The following is a 24,320-nucleotide window of genomic DNA, read 5'->3' as shown; positions in this document are numbered from 1 at the left end:
ATTGGCTAGGTTTTGACAAAATTTTGACTTTTTCGCATTTTTTGGCCCAGATTTGGTTTTGAAAAATTCACAACAAATCGAAAAAACCTCTAAAATTTTGGCTTGTGATGTATTTTTGAATTTTTTTACATGCTCTTTCGAATTAGCTTTGTTCGGTTCAAAAATGTTTCCACCAGATGTGGTACCACTTTTGTTACACGTAGTTACAAATTTACCCTGAAATATCCTTTCCCTTCGTACAAATTCAGCTTTGAAAAGTATATATTCACCCGGAAGGTGTCTATACTTGATAATAAATTCTTCGCCGTAATTCGAGCCAAATCACTTCACCAAATTGCCTATTTCCCGTAACGGATGCAATTCAAAAGCAAATATCTAATACGTCTGTTCGCTTTTCATAAATATTCACACGTCGTCTGTCGCGTATCTATATACTCGTCGCCCACTAATTCTTTATAAAAGAAACATCGCGCCGGAGAAAAAAAAGTCCAACTGCGCACGATACCACAAAGCATAGAAAAGTTAATTTCAACTTGTCGCTTTGTGAAATTTTCAACTTGTGAAATCGCCGAAGACTCACATAACTGTATTAAAGTATAATTGCCCCACATCTTTTTGCACAGGTACACGTTGTTGCCATCGTGTCGAGCTGCTATACGTTTAAAAATTCCAATGCTGCTGACGAAAAAAGCTCAACACACATACTCGTAGGTATATATACTAGGAGAATCTACCTGCGTGCGTGTAGTGTATACCTACTCGTACTTTGTCAAATAAAACATAAATTTTTAAACAATACGAAACAGCAAAAGTATGGTAAACGTACGAGTAACTCTTGTTGCAGAAGCGACTGCGTCGCGTCGGTCGTGCTGCCGTCGTCGTTGTCGCCATCTCTCGATATATAATGTCGGGTTCCCATTTTGGTGATAAATTAAAAAACTGATTACTTCTCAGCAGCCAGCCGATCATACGCCTCTTGTTTCATTTGAGAAATTAAAAAGTTTCATATTACCGAGAAATTGATTTCTGTCAACTTCGATCTCACGCGCGTTCGCATCTAAATTGAATTATCGTCGAAATTTTCGCACATTATATAAGCTCGCCCGGATCGAAAAATTATACAAGCATCGTTTTTTTTTCTTCTTCATCCAGCAACACAGCAATGTCGAAAACACCCCTCAAAAAGCAACTCCGTTCAACTTTCTTCTTCTTTAACAATTAGAAGAAAAAAAGTCGATTACGTTAATTGAAATATTTTTCTTCGATGATGACGACGATGATGGCCATGATGAAGAAGAAAAAGAAGAAGAAGAAAAAATTCACAACAATACAGATTCCAGGTTCGCTTTGTTTCACGCACGCTGGGCTCCAAACTGTCGAAAAATATTAACAAATCGACATTTTTTTACGCTCAAATGAAAAGATGAATGTAATGGTACTAAAAAGAGATTAATTAATGCTGTCAAAGTGGAAAAGCACACTTCCTTCATTTCACCAGAAAGCCATTTAACGAGTATTATGCCAACGTTACGAGAATTTCCAAACTGTACACAGAGAAAATCGAAGCAAACTACGCGTTTTAAAAGATTTTCACTTTTTGAAATTATTTTCAGCAGACATACAGTTACAGGGTGTCAAGAGAGTGAAAGGGTTAAACTGAAAATTCGGCTGTACAAAGAAAACAGACGAAGGAATGTATGGAAAAAATATTTGTTGAGTGGAATACCCCCAACCAAAATTTCAAGGACCAAAGTTCATTTTTGGATTTTTGGCGAATTTTTGAAAATTTTAAAAATTCAAAAAAACTGTTTCAAGACAGATTTTTAAATTTATTTATGAAAATATAATTTTTTGAGAGCAAAGTGAGCCAATTTGAATAATTCCTTCAGTTCAATTCCCACACATCAGAGCAATTTGAAATTTCTAGAGAAAATTAAAACATCGCTGGAAGCTCCAGAACTGCCCAAAACAAGGATGTGTTGGAGTTTTAAGTGATTGGGCATCCTCAATGAGAAATGAATCACCCTGATAATTTAATTTTTGGTATCATATGGAGTGCGCAACCGGAAATTGGAGGATATACAGTGTTGGCGGGTTCTGCGCCAGGAGCCACAATTTCTTCAAATGGTAATGTGTTGAGTTTGTAATTTTCTTGAAGTATACATTTTTTGAGCAAAGTTGACCAACGTAAATGATTCCTTCAATTCAACTCAACTCACACACCTAAACAATTAGTAGTTTTGGACCATTCTGGAGCCTCCAGCGATTTTTTGATTTTCTACACACATTTCAAATCGCTCTGGAATGGTCAAAAATGAATTTCAGCACCTGTAACTTGATTGAGTGTTTATCGAGCATCCTCTCGACCGTTTTAGGTGGTTATTGAAGAATTTTAGGAGTGTTTATTCAAAAGTGAATTTTTGAGCAATGTGATTAAATTCCAGAAAAATAGCGAAAATTCAAATGTTCAAAGAAGGTACATAACGAACGATTTTTTCGGCTAGATATCGTTCGGTATGTCTGCACGATCACGCAACTCGAAAACAACCTCAATTTGACCTTTTTGGAGCTTCCAACGAATTTTCAAATTATTCCAGAAATTCCAAATCGGACCAAAACTGAAATTTTGCGCTCACACCTTCAGTCAGTGCTTCTTGGGCACCCTGTGAATCGTTTTAGGCGCTTACCAATTCACATTGGTTCAATTTTTTCAAAAAAAAAATCCGTGATACATGAAAAAGTTTTTTAGGATTTTTCCAATCTCCAAAAACTCACGAAAAATTTAAAAAAATGAGCTTTATCGCCTAAAATTTTTCTTACTCCAAAAGTGCTGGTTCTAAAAGGTTCTGTTATAATGTTTCTTGCTTCTACATATGTACATACATATTTCCGTGTTTCAATTATTCAAACTCTCATTCCAATTCCTTACACGTGAAAATGATTGCATCGCACAGATCATCAAGTTCCAAGACGTTTGACCGCATATCATCACAGAAAGCTTAACCTACATTCATTCAAAACCTCACAACACAAAAGCAATCAATCCTGATGGTATGTTTTGGGTAAGGGGTACCTAATGCTAAAATCTGTCACCTTTATCTAACCGAACAACGTTGCGGTTCACTTGTTCAAATACCACACCGCAATGGACACAGGACACGATAAACATGTCGAATGTGTTCACGACACGATTAACATTTACATTTTCACTCAATTTCAGAAAATATTCTTACAGATTGCATTTATGGTACTCGACGAGCAGCTTTTCCCCTCCATAGTCCATATAGTAGTAATTAGGATACGTATTGTTTGGTGAGAAAGTTTCAACCGGAAATACCATAAATACCTTTTGAAAGTTATTTCTTCGACCATTTCCAACTTTTAAAGTTGCCGAACTGAATCATAAAAATGTGAAGAAACCCTTTTTAGTTTTCTCATTTCTAAGGTATTATTTTTTTCTACTTTCTTTCGAAATATCATCCATTGAAACGATTGAGAAAAAAAAACTCGCTGCGCCACTTACCGCAAAAATAAAAATATCCGAACGTATTGAAAAGTTTTTTGTGTTGCTTAAACTAATCCAGGCTTATTTAAAAAGTTAAAATTCACATTTCTAACGAAAGGTTGCAGCCTATAAACACCGCTGATTTTCAACTGTCGGATAAAAAACCTCGATTGGTATATTATACGAAAAAATGCTTAGTTAAGAGCTGGCCAAATTATTATAGAAATATTAACGAATGTGTTCTACTGTTTTTACCTACGTAAAAGTCCGCTTTAGTTAGACGATTCACCTGGTACGTTTTTCTTCAGGCAAATGCCAAAAATAAAATTTTGAGAAAGTTTACAAATACAACATAACTGCGTAGGCTTTCGCTATTTTTGTTCGGAATTTTCCGCGGCGGTGATGGATAACTGTTGTAGGATTTAAACGGTATTAGGATTTTTGAATGGAGGTACTTGTCACTACATAGGGATAATTTTATCTAAAGACGCGTTTATTTTTTAAACAATCGTGTAGGTTTGTGTGATTAATTCATTAATAGATTGAATTATTTTCACATTTGTTACGAATTTTTTTCCACATCTTATCAAAAGTCTAAATATATGAGTACAGAGATAATACTCGTATGTACCGAAAGGGATTTAGAAGACTTGACCAGCAAGATAAGTGAGGGGGTATTATAACCTAATAAAATAAATAACATATCTTTAGAAAAAAAATAGCCGAAATTTGTCAATACTCGTACTCAAGCATTCCTTTCGCAAAGCAAAAAACAAAACAAAAAAATGCTGAAAGCGTTGTAATGTTTTGATGCGTTTCGTCAAATGTAAAATTAATAATAATTTTGTCAAATGTAAGAAATGCCGTTTCAAAATAATTATTATTTTGGCGTAAGAAAGTAAGTGGAAAAAATAGGGAAAACGAAAGGAAAACAATAAGCAGAGAGTTATACCTTCATTTGAAATATTTACATCGAAGTTTAAACAAAAATTGTTATCATAAGTTAATTTTATTCTAAAGATATTCAAATTAGTTCAAAAGTCTCCTGCATTTTTGATGTCGTACTAATGTCTTCAAATATTAATACAATTATAAAGTTACCGAAGCTTTTCAAATTAGAACAAACCATCTCTAACTATTTCAATAAAATTTAGATTTTGAACAAATTGTTCACCTTCTTCAGTACCTATCAATATTTCAAGTAGCGTAACAGGTAGGTACCTACCAATATTTTTTCCTCCGATGCTTATTGCTTACATTATTATTTCAAATTTTTTAGAGGGATTTAAAACGTGGCTACTTATTCGATACCAGAATGGAAACAATATCTGTCAAAAGTTATTTATAAATTGCAAACTAACAATCTTTTTGACAAAAGAACCTTTACAATTCGTCCGCTCCGATTGAAATAAATTTGGCTCACTGAAAAAGCATTTCGTCTAAACCTCGGAATCAAATTTTGAGAAGCCATTAATTTTTTACAAAAAAAAAAAAAACAAAAAAACAAATACATACTCATAGAGATGAAAATCTGAAACCAGGTTTATGTACCTACCAAAATCAACCCCTCACCCCTCCTGAATACATTTCCATTATTTTCAAGCCATTCTGAAGCCTCCAATAAAATTGCTATTTTCTCCAGCAATTTCAGATCGAGCTCTAGAAGGCATTGTATTTAGTTTCGATGGGTGAATCTTGAATCAGAGGTACAAAATTGAAAAGTGTAGGTATTTTTTTTTTTAAATTAAAAATCTCAAATTTAAAAAAAATCTTAAATCTTAAATTTTTACAACAAATTACTCAAAGTTTCTTCAATGCTTTGAAATTAACCCCCTTCCCCACCCGTGTCTATTACCACATTTTTGCGTCGATCTGAAGCATACAGAAGAAGTATACGATTTTGGAATTTCCTTAAAATCCAAGTTTTCCAAAATAAAGGTTATGGCCTATAATATAGTAAATGGGGTGAAACTACCTTTGACCAGGATTTGGCTGCTTTAAACCAATAAATTTGAAACGTAGTGTTAAGCTGAAAATGCTTGAGAGTAATGACCCTGCATTTTTCAAATTTTGTTGACACCAACAATTACCTACCTACCCAAAAATCTAATTTAAAAATTTCAAATCAATAAGGAGGAGATTCAAAAATCTGGAAAAACGATTTAAAAAATCATGTTTACATTTTTCAGTGTACCTATTTTATGCCACTGGTATTTTTTTCAGAATTTTTCAAGAGGTGGTAACTGCTCCATGGCCATCAAATCATTTGAAACCCCATTTTTCCCGCCTAAAGTGGTCAATTGTGGTCAATTTTGGTCAATTTTTTTCACGATTTATCAAAAACGCTGAGCTACTAAACTACACCATCAATTCAAATTTGGATCAAAATCGTCGATTTTCAATATTGTGTTGTGCTTTTAATATCTCGTTGTGCTTTCGATATTGCATTATGCTTTCAAGCTTTCTGTATTGTGTTGTGCTTTCAGTTTTGTATTGTGCTTTCAAGCTTTCAGTATTATGCTGTGCTTTTGATATCGTGTTGTGCTTTCAGTACTAAGTTGCACATAAGTATATAACAAAATAAGCTATGCACACCGTTACAGCTACAAGTAGGTTAGCTGTCAGTCATCTTTTTAATGCCCTCTTTGTCTCCCCATGGTTTTTAGAAACCCTGCCTATACAACAACGAACATGCTAATTTTCATGTAAATACCAACCCATCTACATCCATCCCTTTTGGATCCCACACGTTGATGTGAATTTCAACCCTGTTTTGAGTCAATTGTCGATGCAACTATCGACCATTGCTGATCTTCATTCATGTTGACAATTGGCTGGACACAGGATCAAAATTTACATTGACACGTGGGATCCAAATGCAATGGGTGTGGATGGGTCAACATTGACATCAAAATTTACGTCAATCTTCTGCTATGTAGAGTTATAAAATTTTAGTTTCAAAATTATTATTTTTTTTCAAAAAATGATTTTATCTAAGGTGGTCATTGCTCAAGCTGAAAGCGGCATTAACACGGAGGTCACCTCAGAGAGGTACAGATGGAAAGTCAGTAGGTACAATCTAGAAGCTGAACATAAACTCGTTACATTGAAACATGAGCAATACTTTATCTAAGAGTACCGAACTAATACATTTTCATGTTGACATGTTGATGTTAATGTTGATGTGAAATTCAACATCAACAAATAATACCTTACATCCACAATATCAATGTCAATAATAAAATGTCATTTTCTAAATTTGGGAAAATCTTTGAAAATTTTATCGAGGTTGGTGTTGATGTATTTGTGGACAATAGGGAATTGACAGATCTTTGTGTGCTGTAAAACACACATATGTATGCTCGTGTGTAAGAAAACAATCTCATTTGGTCCCAACTGGCGGAAGCGCTCCATGAGATTGCATGTAAATTTTCTACTTTTCAGTTTCAATTTTCTCTAAAATTTTGGGTTGAAAAAAGCTAGTTTTATACACATATGATATGTAAGAAAAGTGCTCGGTAGCGTAGTGGGTTGAGCCACAGCTTTCTGAACAAGAGGTCGTGGTTTTGAATCATACTTTTTAGATATGGACTGCTAGCGGCCCATAAGCTTAACATAGGGCTATTGTTTTGAACATAGTAAGTCGAGGGTTGCAATCTGCGCATGCGCCAGCTCTGTTGTGACGTTATACCACCCAGGAACAGTTACACACGTCATTTTTCAGATTTGGGCATGCGCAGAAGCCAAACCCGCGACTAACTGATGAACTATGTTCAAGACCATTGGCTTATGTACCGCTAGTAGTCCATATCTGAAAAGTCAATGGTGTGAATCCCACAGAGATGCAGGCATTAACATGTCGTTACCTTAATGCCAAATCCGAGTATGTCCATACAAAAAAGTATGATTTTACACATCACTGATAAGGTTTGGATATGCTTGAAAGGGTTTGTTGAGTTCTGATTGAACATTGGTCAGCTTCGTGCATCTTCGGTGGTGCATTTTAACCATACTCGGATGCAAATTTTTCAATTCAGGGCTTCCCAGAGTCTTATCAGGGACGCAAAAAGACGATTTTGTTTTTGATGGACATACACAGATTTGTCATTAAGGTAATGATGTAATGTATCCATTGTAGTGCATTTAACATCTATTACATGTTAAGCTCAGAGCACCAGAACAGCAGAGGCAACAGAAATGCACGCAATCTGTTGCCGGTATCAAAAACGATAACTGGTTTGAGCACCTACAGGTAGCAGTGATTACTGAACTAGTGAACTCAGGGTTGTAAGAACCCAGCTAGCGATGTATGAGCTACTTTTTAGATAGCGTAGAAAGCAATGGGAAACTGCTATGTGAAAGCTCAAAACAATGTCGATTCTCTAGAATAATTGCTGTGGCATAGGCATTCGCCTCACCCTGTTAGGGTACTACTAAAATGCAATTTGACATGGAACCACAACGACGATGTAAGAAAGTCTGAATTTTTATTTTAAAGACGTTTTTCTACCAATAGGCAATATATTATTTCTTATACTTTGTGAAATTTGAATCACAAGCATGCCATTTTTACACGGTTTCTTATGGGACTACAGTTTGTTTTGGGACCAAATGAGAAGGTGAAAAGGAGCTCATCTCATCGACAACTCCAACTATGTAACAATGAATAATTTCATCAATGCCATAAAAAATTTGTTTTCCTCATTAAACAAGATGATACTCGTATTCTCAAATGTTTACTGAATTTTAATTCTGAAAAATTGGTCGACCGAGTTGTAGATGTAAATTTTGAGCATCAAATTTCACATCAACATACAGACGGCATGTCAAGGTGTCAGAAATATGTAATGAGACAATTTTTAAAAAATTGTAACGTGGCTTCTTTATGGACAGAAGATTCCTACTAAATAACTAATTGATCACTTTTCCATCATTATGTGTTGGAAAAAATCACAGTCGATGTAAATGTCGACGTAGATTATTGTGGTCCTACAGGTGAATACGAATTTCAATTTTTTTTTTTGATTCTGCGCTTGCAACGCCTTCATTGAGTCCTCAAATTTCCTAAATTTACATAATTCAATTTTGAATCCAAACAAAACAAATCCAAAGGGAAAGTATGAAAAAATACGCCATCATCAAAGAGTTTTAAAGCTGAATATCATTTTGCGAATTTTGGAATTTTAGAACTGAATTTTCATCATAAGAACGTTGGGACTTTAATAATTAGATCTTTTTTTTCACCAATTGGTATGTATCTAGATTAGGAATCTTGTTTTTCAATGAAAATAAATCAACGTTCGGGTCAGGGGACGACGTCAATTAAAATTTGAAAAAAAAATCACCGAGCATAAATTTGCATATCATATCAGAAGCATGCGATAGGTACAGGTACACATGTACGTAAAATATAAACATTTTCTTCCTCACTGGTCGAATAAAAACACGACACTTGAGAAATACTATATCCGAATATCAAAAACGTTCTCTAAACACCGTCATATAGTTCAGGATCAGTATTATACACAGGTACGTAAAATAAAATCTATCCCATCCGACATTTATCGTATTTTTTTTTTGCGCCAAAAACCATAATTGATGGTTATCAACTTTTATAGGTTTTTCTTTGCTTTATTGTACGGCGTCCCAGTTTCCGTAGGTTTTTTCCCTCTTAATATTTTTCTGTTATGACAATTTGACGAGGCATATTGTGCGGAATTTTTTTATCGCCTTGTTAACAAAATGAATAGGGATTCTTTATTGTATTATCGTTTATTCAAAATTACGTTTAAAAAGTTAACTTTGTATCCTTGTAAAATAAAAAGTGAATTTGTAAGATTTTTCTCAAAAGAACGAAATATAATTTACCCTCGCGATGGTGGGCTATACAAGAAAGGTATTAGCGAATCGCCTCCCAGACAAATTCACCTAAACGAATACTTGGAATGTTTCAAAATTGAATGACTTCACAGTAGGTATAAGGAAATATTATTAATTTCTGCGTAGATTCGCTAAGTTTATTTTCGAACAAGCAGCGGGCGTAGATTTTACAAAAATACGTCCTCTGTATTTGTGTATATACTCGTATACTCGTGCCTACCTAACAGTTTTCACTAAATGAATTATACTCTTTTCTTTTTGAAAAAAAATATGTCAAAATGGAGGAATCTCCAGTATTTTAATTCGTCGCGTACTTCACCAAGAGACCTGCAGATCTGCAGCTACCTAAATATTTTCTGGTACAAAAATTCTCGAAATTTAATTTGCTTTCAGTGTACCTACTTCGTGTTTTAAATTATTAAAAATAATGCGCTCGTGTATAGGCCTGCTCCTGTTTGCATTGTTTGCATTAGACGCCAGCTACATTTCAGCTAAATACCTACCATACAAGTTTATACAAAATAATTGTCACTATTGAAATACAAAAAAAAAAAATCTAAATCATTCTCATAATCTTTACTCTATACTCTAAACCATATACGAAATATACTCGATTAATTTGTGGAAACGAATTAACGTTGGTACAAGATTGCCTTAACTTTTTTCCCATTCCCCAAAGGTACGAGTACATATTACGCTGCTACTATACCTACTTTCATTTTTAAACGTTCATTGTGGCAAGCATATCGTTTCAAAAATAGCTTTAAAACTTTTTATGCGGGTCGTACGTACGTACGATTCATTAATAAGCTTCTACGTATAGGCAGGTAGGTTTACACGATTCACCTACCTATACGACATGAATTATAAGAATAAAAAAATATATACTATAAGTATAATTAGTAAAACACCCAGAACCAGCACAATCTACGAAAGAATAATTTCGTCGAATGTATCTTTTTTTTGTGCGTGTTTTAGGAAAAAATTCTCCCGAGCTACATATCGAGCAATTAATTTCTGTTGAAGATGTAATTGCGTACAATCCATTTACGAAATTATCGCTATCCGAGTGCTTTTTTTCTGATGAATTTTCCGGTAAAGTTTTATAAATGTATTTCTCTCGATCACAAACGTACCTACTATCGTAATTATTTTCCTTTTTTTTTTTCTGTTGCTCGGATGAACGGTTTTACAAATTGTAAAATCAAAATTGATTCGAAATGATATGATTTATTTTGTGTGTTTTAATCTGCTCAACTATTTTTAAATTTGACAGAGAGAAATCAAAAGGGGGTCCCAAAAGTAGGTATATCATGTAACAGCGCAAAATTTAGCTGCTGAAATTCATTTCTCGATTTTTGCAAATTTTTGAAATTATAAACTTGGCTCATTATTTAAACTAAAATTTGATAAACTTGACATAAAATGCTAAAATGTGGTTTATGCCCTATTTTCGACCATCTGAGTTCACTGATGATGGTTTCGAGCCGAGAGCTTCCAACGGAGTTTTAGATTCTTCAATTTAAAAAAATGTAAGTATAAAACATACAGGGGGTCAAAATGAAATTCTGGGTGCATAAAATTGCATTTTTTCGATTTCTTCGACCTTTTCGATTGCTCTTTGCTCATAGGCTATTTTCAAAATCACTTTCTGCCAAATAAAATCCAAAATTTTTCCAGTGATCATTTTTTTGGAAAAATGGGAAATTTACAGTATGAACGCAAATGAATAAATGAAAAAGGGTCTGAATTTGGTTTGTACCCTACTTTAGACCCACTGAGCGAATTAGTGGTTTCAAGCTATCCTGCAGCTTCCAGTAGATTTTTGAATTCTTCAGTTCTGATAAAATACCTACAGTAAGAAGGGTCAAAATGAAATGTAGCGTTCATAAATTCGGATTTACCATCTTTCTGACTCTTTCGATCGATTTTGGCACACGTGATGAAAAAAAAATCTGGAAGAAATGAATTTCGGAAATATGCCTAAATTGATCGAAAGACTCAAAGACAGTAAATTCTAGTTTATACGTAAGAATGGTGATGCATTTCATTTTCATTCTATTTGTGACATTTTTTAGAAAATTGGAGGGAGCGAAAATCGGTTGGAAGTTCAAAAATGCTTCAAAGTTTTCACTAATTGACTTGGAAAGTCGAAAATGAGGCATAAATCAAATTTCAGCCATTGGCGTTCATTTCATCCAGCTTTGATTTTTTTTCATAAGAAGTTGGCCAAATTTTACATTTTAAAAATACGCCCAAAAATTGATGAATAATTTCAGCGGGCATGTGAATGAAAAACACTCAAATTTGGTTTCCTTTTTAACTCATTTTTAACCTTTCAATCAACGAATGATAAAGGTGTGTGAATTGGTAGGGTGGATTAATAACCTAACTATACATATTATAATCTGAAATATATGCACAAAAATGTTGAAATATTCTCAAATTTTTTGGAATATTTTCAATTTTTGCGCATGCAAAAGAAAATGGGCTAATTTTAACATCACTTATAGCTCAAAAATTGCTCAAAAGGCTTCAAAACTATTTCCAAATAATTCGTCAATTTAATAAAATTTAATTTTTTTTTCAATTTTATGGCCCAAATTCAAGTTTTAAAAATTCACCAAAAATGTTTGAGTTCTGAGAAATGATTTCATCAGAAACATATATATGATGTACTTGAACACGACAGTTGAATTTTTGGTGACGAACACAAAAAATTGACACCACCCAATTACATAATGCTTTCTACTAAATCGTAATTTCGAGCAATTCTGAAGAAATCAAACATCACGCTGGCTCAAAATTGTGAAATTCTAAGGAGGGAGGAGGCTAAACAAAATACAGCCATTCGTGCAAATTTCAAAAATATCCCCACAATCAGAAAAGTATTGATCTTTTGATTTTTTCCCCTCAGAAATATTATTATAACCTGTTCAAAAAAATACACTTGAGGCATTCACCTGGAAATCGGGTCAAATGTGAATTACTGAAATCCTTTAACCAGGTCGAGGATAAGTCACAACTCCGTTTAAAGCCACTCAAATTAATTTCAATACCTTTTGGAGAAATTTTGAAAATCTACAGAAATTGAAAATCTAAGAAATGGTGAATTTCGGTTCGAGGGAATTGATATTAGGAATGCAATTTCAAGATCAATTTTCACAATTTTACTAAATAAGCATTTTTGAAAAAATCATTTTCAAAAATTCTCCAAAAATTCTCCAAAAATTCTGGTTATGAGGGTTTTAGTAAATGCTATTCTCAAAAATATCCCGTTCAAATCAAAGACGAATAAGTACCTCGAGAAGTCCCCTTGTAGCATTACTGAACACTTTTCCGGAAAATTGTACTTGAATCGATTGAAAAGGTCATGACTCATGAGAAAGTAGGTACACACAATTCGAGAGTAAAAATTTTGAATTTTTTCAGATTTTTCGAATGAAATTTTTGAAAAAAAAATGCAAAAATCTAACGCAAATTTTTTAATTTTTCAAAAAAGTAATTGATTTTGTAAACATTAAAAAAAATATATATGTACATATTTTACTTAGAAATTTTTGTATGATTTTGCTCAAATAGTTTGTTAATTTTTCCTGTTTTTGGGACATTTCAAAAAATTTTCAAAAAATTGTGCTCAATTTTTCTGTCTTTATCAATTTAAGAGATAAAACAAGTTTCTTTCATTCGTCTTTTTCGTTCTTTCGGAGTAATTCTTTTTACCAACTTGATTAATAAACTCACGATTTATATCTGAAACTATCCTCTACCTCCAGATTTGTTCAAACACATGAATTGAATTCCATCCAAAATCAACACTAATCACACAAAAAAATAATCATGTTTCCAAATGCAAATTTTTCTCATACATACCTACATACGGATTCGATCGAGAACAACGACGAATCTCGATAGGAATGAAAATCGAATTAGAATAAATATATAATACGAATAAACCCATATTTTCGATATTTTCCCAAAGATTTCAAATTGAAATAGGAAAAAGTCTACAAAAGGTGCGGCGTTGTAAAAAGTATTTTCCAAGAAAGCAGTTCTGCGCCAGGAGCAGCAGGGAAATCGCGACAATGAAATTTCAAACCCTACACACTTCCTGCGTAAAATGGCTTTTCCAATTGAGAAATTCCAATAAAAGTTTTTTTTCCTCTCTCAATCATTAAAAATAAACACAAAAATATAAAACAAATAAACACTTCGAAGGTCGTCAAGGTATTGTCGCGTCTTTTAAATATAAATTTCTGACATTTGATGTTTTTTTCCTTATAAAACCTATTTGAAGTTCGCTTTCACATCGCACGTTTCAATATTTAAAAAAAAAAAAGGAGAGAACAAAAAAACACTACGTGCTTTCGGGCATACTACGTTAGATTTTTTTTCTGTGAATGTTAAAATGCAGTACTAGTGTGTTTTAAACCATTTCGAATAAATCAGGCTCCGAATTCATTTCGTTATACTATACCTAGTATATATACGATACATTGTGCGTGCTAAAACCGAAATCGCCAAAATTACGGCGACTTTTTATTCATGACAGTCGCGTCTCGTCTCTCAACTGATGAAGTTCGTTTAATGGAATTCGTACGTGAATTTCTGATTCAGGTGAGACCGCTGGTCCAACGACGTGTTACTATATAAATCGAGTAATACGCGTAAATATAAATTTACGATTTATACGGGTATTTTGTTTCATTTCAAGCGACACTATATATACGTGTACAAACGACCGTACAGCACAGATATATACACTAATTCATCAATACGAAACTCCACCGATGCTGCGCCCCCGATGTCTAAATTTGTACGGATATAGCTCTCAGCTTGATGTCTGTTTTATTAAGTCGATCTTAATGCCGCCACGAGTCGTTTCCTGCTTTCGTATGTGTGTGTTGGCGAATTGGTATTTTCCATTTTCCATTTATTTGAATTCGAAATGAATCGACCGATTGAGCCATCCTATACTTATTGCTAAATTGGTGTCAGACAACACGAGACGATCTATTTTACATCGAATAAAAAAGTCTATAACCTTCGTCAAGTTTTTCCAACGCGCTGTGAAAATCGTGTCGTACAAAAGTGCTCAGATTAGGTGCCTACGTATGTAACAAATCTACAGGGTGTGTCCAAAGTAAAGCGATACTCAAAAATTTCAATAGTTGAAGCGATTTTGGAAAAAAGATCTGAGCAAAAGTACAACTTCACCTTGTAAAGTCTCGGCGGTTTCTGCGCCAGGAGCCATAATTTTTTCAAGTATGCATCACTATGCGATTTTCATGAAGCATAATTTTTTTGAGCAAAGTGAACTGATGAGAATAATGCCTTAAGCCTCCCACATACCAACAACTACTACTTTTGAGTCATGCTGGAGCCTCCAGAAATGTTTTAATTTTCTCCAAAAATTTCAAATCGCTCTAGAAGACCCAAAAATGAACTTTAGCACACATAACCTTGGTTGGTGCTTACCGGGCACCTTCTCGGCCGGTTTCAAAGGTTACCACAAAAATCCAGCAGTGTGAGTTCAAAATGAATTTTTGACCAATATTGGTATTTATGGTAAATTCCAGGAAGAAGAAAAAATTAAAATTTTCATAGAAAAGTAAATAACAAGCGATTTTTTCGGCTAAGTATCGTCTGGTGCGTTCACACAATCACCTGACTCAAAAATAATCTCCATTTTACCCTTTTTGAAGTCTCCAGCGAGTTTTTAAATTCCTCCAGAAATTTCAAATTTGGACAAAAATAAACGTTTGCGTACCTTTCGTTGGTGCTTTTTGAACATCCTCTGAATCGTTTCAGGCGGTTACCTTGAAATTGAAGAATGGTCATTTCAATTTTCACATTTTCTAAAAATTTACAAATTGGTCCAAAATTTACGTCTGAACTGGCACTTCTAGAATTTTAGAGTAACCGGCTAAATGGTCCATAAAGCGTCCCATAAACAAAAAACAAAGTGGCAGGTACAAAAGTTCATTTTTGGTCCTTCTATAGAGCGATTTGAAATTTCGGGACAAATTTGATAACTCGCTGGAGGCTCCAAAAACGTCAAATTTATGACTGTTTTCGAAACATTTGGGAGGATCACCCCCCCCCCCCCCGGTTCAAAAAAAGTAGGCAGATTTTGATCAAATTCGGCAGAGATCTTCATTTTGAGTTCAAAGTTACTCAGGAAAAGTTTTAGCTCCGGAGGTGCCCCTGGAGGTGAGAAATGGGCTCTCAAAGAGGAGGCAATTTTCGAAAAAATCGTAGTTTTTGTCACTTCTGTCGCTGCCCAATTTGTTTTGGGAGAAATGATCCAGTTCTAAATGAGAGCATTTGAGATTCTGCATCGATCTAATCGTATGCTATTGCTGTCAAAATTCAAGAGCGCTTTTGAGGTTCTATTGAATCGTTAAAAATTTGCTAATCGCTTATTTTTGGATAAATTTGTATTTTAAAAATGTTCTTTGCAAATATTTTGCATTAATTTAGCAAAAATATTGAAAGATTTGGAACGAAGTGGTGTCGATTTTTTGTTCATTAAGTACCCACTGCCAATTTCAAAAAATTGAAAAAATACCCAATTTTTTCGTTATTTTTCTCGAGTGACAATCACCTTAAACAGTCGCTATAGGTTCTTAAGGTCATTTTTGGTCTTTCCTGGGCGATTTGAAATCTCTGGAGAAAACTGAAAAATCGCTGGAAGCTCCAGAATGGTTCAAAAATAGTATTTTTTGTTGTATTGGAGTTGAATTGGAGAAATTATTCACATTTGTTCACTTCGCATAGAAAATTTTATATTTCATGCATACCTACTCGTAATTTTAAAAATTTTCCTAAAAGCAACTTTTTTTTTATTTTTAAAATTTTCAAAAATTTGCCAAAAACCTAAAAATGAATTTGAGCATCTGAAACTTTGATTTCTAGAGTTTTAGCACGTGCTTTTTCAATCCAGCTCTCGGTTTCGTTCTAATCGACAAGTGCCAGTTCAAAATGTCTCCTCGTAAGTAAATTTTATTTCAAACATGTGATGGAAAATTTCCAACACTGGGTCAAAAAGAGAATACATATATTTTTCTCATAATACATATTTACGAAACACCCTGTATAAGATCAAACCATAGGTAAGTGTACGTAGGTAATATTTTTTCTCGTACGTACGTACTTCATTTTCATGACATCGTAAAATGGTCTTTACATCCATAAAATAGATATTTCGAAATACGCTTACTTAACATTATCAAGCGCAGCAATGATGTATCAAGATAGTAAAGTGGTTGTTAAAACGTATAAATAAGACGTTTACCGGAGAATGTTGTATCGCAGACCCTACGAAATACCATTGTCTTAAACGTTTCACCCTCTACTAGTTTAATTACACATTTCGACACAATGTACCTATTTTGTTTGAATATTTCGTATACCTAGAATAATAGGCAGGGGCTTATGAATATGAAGTACCTCGTCACTTCTGCGAAACGTCTCAATTACGAGTAAATATTTTCATTTTGAGATACTGTACCTACCTACGCGAGAATGCGAGATATTATAGGATAAGATTTTAAACAAAGTTTCAACATATCTGTTGTAATAGGAATGGTACTAAGTGTGGTGAACATACGTTGAGATTTGAAAAAATTAAATAAATTATAATGGCCTGACAGATCATTGAAAAACTTAACTAATCATAACTTTTTGAAACTTCACAACAATAAAAATCAAAAATCATATCGTGAAAATTAAATTTACGATACTTTATAGTGAAAAAAAAACCACTCGAATGCACTATTAGGTACATATTATATGTACCATGCAATGTTAGTTATTCGATAATTTTTTATAACACCTCAGATGCTAGTTTTGTTTTATCGCCTTCAATGTTCCGATGCAACAACCCAATTTACACAAGTTTCGAGAATATGTAGATTTACAATTCGCAAACTGAAAGGAATACCTAAAAGTTATTCTAGTCTACATAGGTAGCCTACTTAGTGTTTGTACGCAAAATGTTATTTAATACACTCGAGAGAACGTCCACTATTTTATCGACAGGTATTAGATAGCTAAAGTTTGTATGCAGTTACATCACATAAAAACACGTAGGCAGAGATATCTACTTATTATTATATGAGATCAAAAAGTGTGATCGAATAGTCGTGTTGTATCAAGTTCAAAATTGAACTAGCCACATTATTGAGAAAATCTTCAAAGTTTCTCGAAAGTGCTTACAATGCATTACTTTCGATTCGAACTTTACTCAGTTTATGCTTCTCTCGTCTTCTGTAATACCTATTTAGATTTTGAATAAAACAATGATATGTATTTGCATGGACGTTACAATGTCCTTGCGAATACGTAACATCAATTCTTAATTCTAAAATTTCCCTGCCCTTTCTTCCTCATCCTCTTTTCTGAAAAATTCAGAACCACACTTGCAGAAGGAATTTCAAAAAAAGGAAAATTTTGAAACGTTTCAAAAAACAGAATTATTTGAAAAAAAAACAACCCTACCTGTCAGATAACTCAGAGGTGGATTTTCCTTTCGCAAATTACAAAAAAACCAGTTTAAAAATTTTAAAACGAAAAAAAATGAAGAAATGATTTCAAAAATTGATAAAAACAAAAAAAAATCAGAAAAATAAGTACGTATGTATTTCAATTTTACACTATAGAATAATTATGGAAAATTTCTTTCAGAAATTCCAAGTCTACTTGCAATAAAATTTCCAATGCATAACATTTTTTTAAAAAAATCAAGAATTGTAATTTCAATAAAATATTTTTATTCACATAACTGACAAAAAATTTACCAAAAAATTCAAGCTATTTTCACGAAAAATAATCAGAAGGTGGTCAAACCAAATCAACCCCTTTCGTTATTTCTTATGGAAGGAGGATTTCAAATGCTGAATTCTATTTTTAATTTTCAGAGAATTTCTGAAAATTCCAATTCGCCTTGTTTCTCATGAAAACAAATTAATTGTAATAAAATCAAGGTACCTAAATACGTATGTGAAAGCTGATGCCTCGTATCTATCTTATTTTAGATCCCTCGAATCGATTGAGAGGTGGTTTTGAGTCGTACTTACAGGACCCCTTAGCCAATTTTTGGATTTCCCAATTCTCAAATAAATTCATAAATACCTACAAAAGAAAATCTGAACAAACAATTCTAAAAGTTTTTTTACAAATTCGGTTTTTTGTAATTTTATGATTTTTTGGAAACTTTGGGGTCATTGGCACTATTTTTTTCACAATAGATGGATTAACAATTTTATAATAAATCCAGAATTGGAATGATAAAAATTCAAAACCTCAAAATAAGGTCATTGCAAGATAAAGGTCCATCAGATGAGATTTTTAATATTGCTCAATACAATGACCTCATTCTCGAAAGATTCCAAAACACACTAATAAAATTGTTTTTTATTTTTCGCCCTAGTTATAATAAATTTAGGTCATAAAAAATAGTTAGATACGTACTGAATGTTTGAAAATGTCGACGCAGTATTTTAAAACACTTCAGTTTGTACGTCTTGGAGAATTTTTGACCGGATCTGAAAAAAAAAATAGAAAAAAAAAACGAATAAAAATAATCTTATTACATAATTTTCCCCCGTTTTAAAAACGAAAGAAAAATACGAGGGTGTAACGAAAACATTCCTACTGCAAAATAAAAAAAAAGAGGAAGAAAAAAAAGCTACGCTATCATTTCATCGCCATCAAACCTTGTCCTAATTATGCATATTTTTCCAACATACTCCTACAACAAGTATTTCAAAATGTTTAATAAATGATATTCAAATGAATAACGTTAAATTGCTTGTTATCGAGGGTGAAATAGAATGTAATTAATTAAGCACGCGGAAACGCGACGACGTGCGAAGAAAAGCGCAACAGATTCTATTATTCTATTTAATAATTAAAGATTGTAAAGTTTTCAAACTTTCGTCGAAGCTATTACGGCGCATAGAGTTGTCGGTAATTTTTTACATTTTTCTTTAATCATTCATTGTGCACTAAAGTGAAAAATGACAATTCTACCCGCGTGGCCTACTTTACACTTTTTTTTTTTTTTTCAAAAATATGATTTACAACTCGGTGAAAAAAAAATGAAATTAATATCCAAAAAGTTCGCATCGGGAAAAACGCGAAAAAATTACCTCTTGAGAGAAAATTACCAAACAAGATTTTCTAATTGTACAAAAGAAAAAGTTGAAAAAAATTAAATTTTTTAAAAACACGTTTTTTAAAAAAAATAATACGCGTAAATTTTCATTTCAACAGGTTGAGCTCACCTCGCGTCTTTGTTTTCGCGTAAATGAGTTCTCAATTATACACGATGGGTAGGAGGTCAAAAAAATTACGCCCAAGTCGTAATTATAATACTCGTGAAATTCAATTTTCACCTCTCTTAGAATGTAATTTGAGACGTGCCCCTTGTTACTATTACGTGGAGATTTTTCGCACTTTGTACAATGCTGCGATGTAATTTAAGAAATGGATGGGTTGCGAGTAGGTATGTGTACTTGTAATAGTAGCTTTGTTCCTATCTTTGAGAGCGGTTAGTGAACTGAATAAATCACAGATGTAATCTTTCAGGTATTTCGATATCGTATATCTAACCCATTTTTTTTTACATGATATCAGATTTGAATCGAGTACCTATAATGTTTAATATCGCTCGTATTTATGTATTTACATCGATAATATGATTTCTTGATTGTTTTTCACTCGATACATATTGATAATAATCTTATCAAATTGTCTATTTGCGTGAAGATGATCCATCCTGATTGACTATAAAAAGAAATAATATGAATATTTAACGTGATAGAAGAGATATACTTGATTTCAAATCATCAAGTTTATTATCGTTAAAATCTTCATTAGGACTTGTTTTTTGAGCACGATGAAAGATCAAAGATTTGATAAGTGTTATAACTTGATTGTGAGAGAGAATGGAAAAAATTGAAATCAATTAGAGGAACTTTTGCGCTATTCTGGAGTCACCAGCGAATTTACGAATTTTTCAGATTGAAAAAAAAACAATTGGTATTTTTTTGTTGAATGACTGATCACAGAACTTTCAATCTTTTTTCGTCATTTTCCATGGAAATGAACGAGGGGGGGGGGTTATCCCATATCAGTGAAAAATTTTGAACCGGATAGAGCAGAATCGAAAAAACAAGAAAAAATCATCACCAGCCAAAATTTCATGTACTGAAGTTCAATTTTCGATTTTTGGATCAAAATTTTACCAAATTGACCAAGAAAGTTGAAATTTGGTAAATAACTTATTTTTGACTCTCCAAATCAATTAAAGACAGTTTCGTACCATTTTAATCAATTCATGAGATTTCAACAGATTTAAAAAAAAATTAAATTAGCAAAAAATTTAACCCAATAAAATTTTGGAAAAATAAACTTTACGTTGAGTCGATTAAAAGTGTCCAAGCGTTCTGGACCCTCTGGCCATATTTTGGAAACTCCAGGTTTTAAAAAATTGTCATAAAAAGCTATCCAAATTAACTTTAGCACGTATAAAAACAATTCGTGTTTGTTAATTGACCCACTTGACTCAACGTACTTACATCATTTTTTCGAAATCGGTTCCTGCTGATTCAGAACCTTACATTTTTCCAGCGATTTCATAATCTGAAAATTTTAAAAACTCAGGTTCCAAAACGGCTCAATACCGAAAGTCTGGAACTTCGAAAATATCTCTGAAGGTTTGAGAACCACTTGAAACCACCTTTCAATCGACTCAACATGTAGAAAATTGAGTTTAGAGTTAATTTTAACTTTCCAGCTTCATTTCGTAAAATTTTGTAGAAATTTAATCTTTCAAAAAACTGCTCAAATTGATTCGAAACCATTTTCAATCGATTTCGGGAGGGGGGCCGGTCGAAAATCGGGTGCATGCCAAATTTCAGCTTTCTAGCACAATTTCGTAAAATTTTGATTTTTCACATTTTTTAGATCAAGTTCGATTTCTAAAAATTCACTAACAATCGAAAAATCTATTTTGGTGCCTCAAATTTGGGCTGGTAATGTATTTTTTCCTTTTTCGATTTGGCTTTGATGGTTCAAAAATTTTCTACCGTTTGATAAACATCTCCCATGATTACACAAATTTTCAAAAAATGGGAAAAAGATTTTAAAAGTTTTTAGGTAAACTTTCTAATTTTGACGTTTTTTGAAAATGTTTTTCTACACTAACAAAATGAAGTCATTGAAAAAGAATCAAGCAATGAATTTAAGATTTCTGACTTGTGCTGGAAAATATCTCCAAAACAAAGCCTTTTGGAAAAAAAAATCGCACTCACAAATTGGAAACTTCATGCTCTAAAATATGTTCACTTCCATTTTTTTTCATAAGGTTTTTTTCAAAAATCGATTAATTGTGATTTTAAAAAATTAGAAAGTTTTCAATTCCATCATTACGAAACACCATTTTTAGAGTCAGGGCAAGGATTCAACAAATAAAAAATTAGGACAAATCAAAGTCTAAAGCGTATAAAGTTGTTCATCAGCTAAAAATGATTGGTTTTTCCAAATGCTCTATTTTGAAATAAGTTAAGTACCCCCCTCCCCCACCTTCCACCATTGAAAGAAACTCATGAAATTGTATAAATTGTGGTTGGGAACTTTCGAAGGACACTGAATATTTATCATTCAAGTTTCAACATTTTTTTTTAAATCTGCGGAAAAGAATATTCTAGAAATTTCTGGAGCTTGAAATAACAAATTTTCAGGTTGATTTGAATACCTCGAAAGGAAACAAATTCGTTTGGACATTGAAGAGATTCCCATTTGAAATAAAATTTTAAAGTCTTACTCGAGATGATCCGTTGGAATTTCATAAAAGTTGAAATTTTTATCGAATTCCTTGAAAATCTGTGGTAACTGAAATTTTATTTTCATTGGGTAATACATTCTTATGCTTTTGGAAAAATATACCAAAAATTAATTAACACAGCTGAAATCTATAAATATCGATGAAATTAAGGTAGCTTTTAGACCTTCTGACTTCTCATGCTCTCGAATTTCACTTTTCTTGGTCGCTTACGAATCCTATCTGTGCTTGTACGCAATAATCCATAGGCATAAACATGTAATCAACATGAAAACAAAATCCGTTGCAGGAATGCTTTGAAATATCTATATGGGCAAACCGAAATTTCTAAATATATCTTCTCAAAGAATATTTGGCCATTAATATCTCGAGTGACACCTAATACCCATCTCAGAATAGTGACCTTAATCTCATTAAAGAAGCACATTTCTGTTTGAAGTACATAATTAATAATTTGATCGAGTTGTGGGTGATAAACACATCATTAGTTGAAAATATCGCTTTGTAAATCAAAGGAAACGATCGGTGCAATTCGATTCCATATCTAAAAACCTCGTTATAATCTATTAAATTCGTATCTTTCGCCTGTTTTGCTAATCACTGGTACATAGATTATTAATGAATTTTCTCATGTTTCAAAAACCCCTATACACAACTTACGCGGTATTTATCGGGGCTTTTCCTCCAGTTTTGCAATACTTATTTGTAACTGAAGTAATATTGACGGAAAAATGCGGGGAAAAAAATACAAAATCTTGAAAGTATTATATGTATTTTTTTACGATGTAAAATTTTCCATAATCTCTAGCGAGAGCAATATATTAAATATTTATAGCGTACACTTTAAGGGAATATTTTTTGATTTCCGACAAAACGATCGCATTGAGGATTTGTATTAATACGATGAGTGTTGGATTCTCGGCGTCATTCCTTCTTATAGTTACTTATGTACGATACGAGTACAACGCAAGAGCGAGATATCCACGTTCGCAGCAACATCGCTTCGAATTCGGATCAAAGGTAATTTCCATTGTGAGCCCGAGTAAACACTAGACTTTTATTAACTAATGCGACGGTTTTTATTCGATTTATATCGAGGTTCGCACAATTCCAACCACTAACGGCGTACGCAGAGAGAGCGCCACTATGTACATAAGGGCATAGCCGAGTATATACCTCTGCGCATGGTAAACCACCAACAGGTGATTTAATTAAGTTTTACGTGCCGGCGAAACGATTAAATAACACATGGATCAAAATCGTATATTAAGACTGATCGGTTATTGAAAACGATTACCGAAATAAATTGTACTTGTTTAAAGGCAACTGATGAAAACATACTTGTTTAGTATAATACTGGGTCATCGTCATGGCAACTGCAGCGTGTTTTACTATGTATTTGCACCAGTCTACCCTTATGTAACCAATACATTTAATAAAAAAAGATAAATGAATTTCCATATTTAATGAAAAGTTTAATTACTTATTCGTTGGATAAAAAATGAATACCTACTATACGAATTGCAAATATTTATGCACGATTAGTCGATCACTTTTATAGACGTATGGGAGAGAGACTCTTGTAAAACATTTAAGTGAAAATTGCCGAAACGAGTATCTACAAGTGGTCTTGAGAAGCAAGCTACCTGTAGATAATACCAATATCTACAGGTTTCGATAAAAAGAAAGAAACAAGTGTCCCATTGAAGGGAAAAAATTATTATTACGAGTATTGTTTTTGGATTTCAAATTGGAAAAAAAAATTACTTAACAAGGGGACTTTGTAAACTCACTAAGGTACATTACATCAATAACTACTATTAGTCGAGGGGCCCGCATAAGGATCAATTGCATACCCCCCTTGCCGATCCTCCGGGACAACTTTTTTTTTCAAAGGGGGGAGTCCTAAGGAACATTTCTAGCCGTTGTCCTAAAAAAAAAGTGGCCCTATTTACAAAATGGCCGCCATTTTGTAAATAGGGCCAGCTTTTTTTTTTGAGGACTACGGCTGGAAATGTTCCTTAGGACTCCTCCCTTGAAAAAAAAAGTTCTTCCGGAGGATCGGCAGGGGGGTGCAATTGATCC

General features: G+C 33.1%; 1 protein-coding gene across 4 annotated transcripts in view; it reads right to left on the bottom strand.

Moving 5' to 3' along the window:
- dimm (dimmed) overlaps positions 1-24,320 on the bottom strand; it is a 115,032-nt gene that overhangs the window by 9,146 nt on the left and 81,566 nt on the right. Inside the window, exon 3 of one of the 4 annotated variants that reach the window (XM_065369625.1) lies at positions 18,860-18,933. The exons of the other annotated variants lie outside the window; for them this stretch is intronic. The gene's annotated coding sequence lies outside the window, so the exon portion shown is untranslated. The remainder of the gene's footprint in view (positions 1-18,859; positions 18,934-24,320) is intronic. 4 annotated transcript variants of the gene reach the window in all.

The sequence above is a fragment of the Planococcus citri genome, chromosome 5, assembly GCF_950023065.1.
Source record: "Planococcus citri chromosome 5, ihPlaCitr1.1, whole genome shotgun sequence".
Classification (NCBI taxonomy): Eukaryota; Metazoa; Arthropoda; class Insecta; order Hemiptera; family Pseudococcidae; genus Planococcus; species Planococcus citri.
Note: the sequence above shows the minus strand (reverse complement) of the source record. Positions and strands in the feature narration are given on the sequence as shown.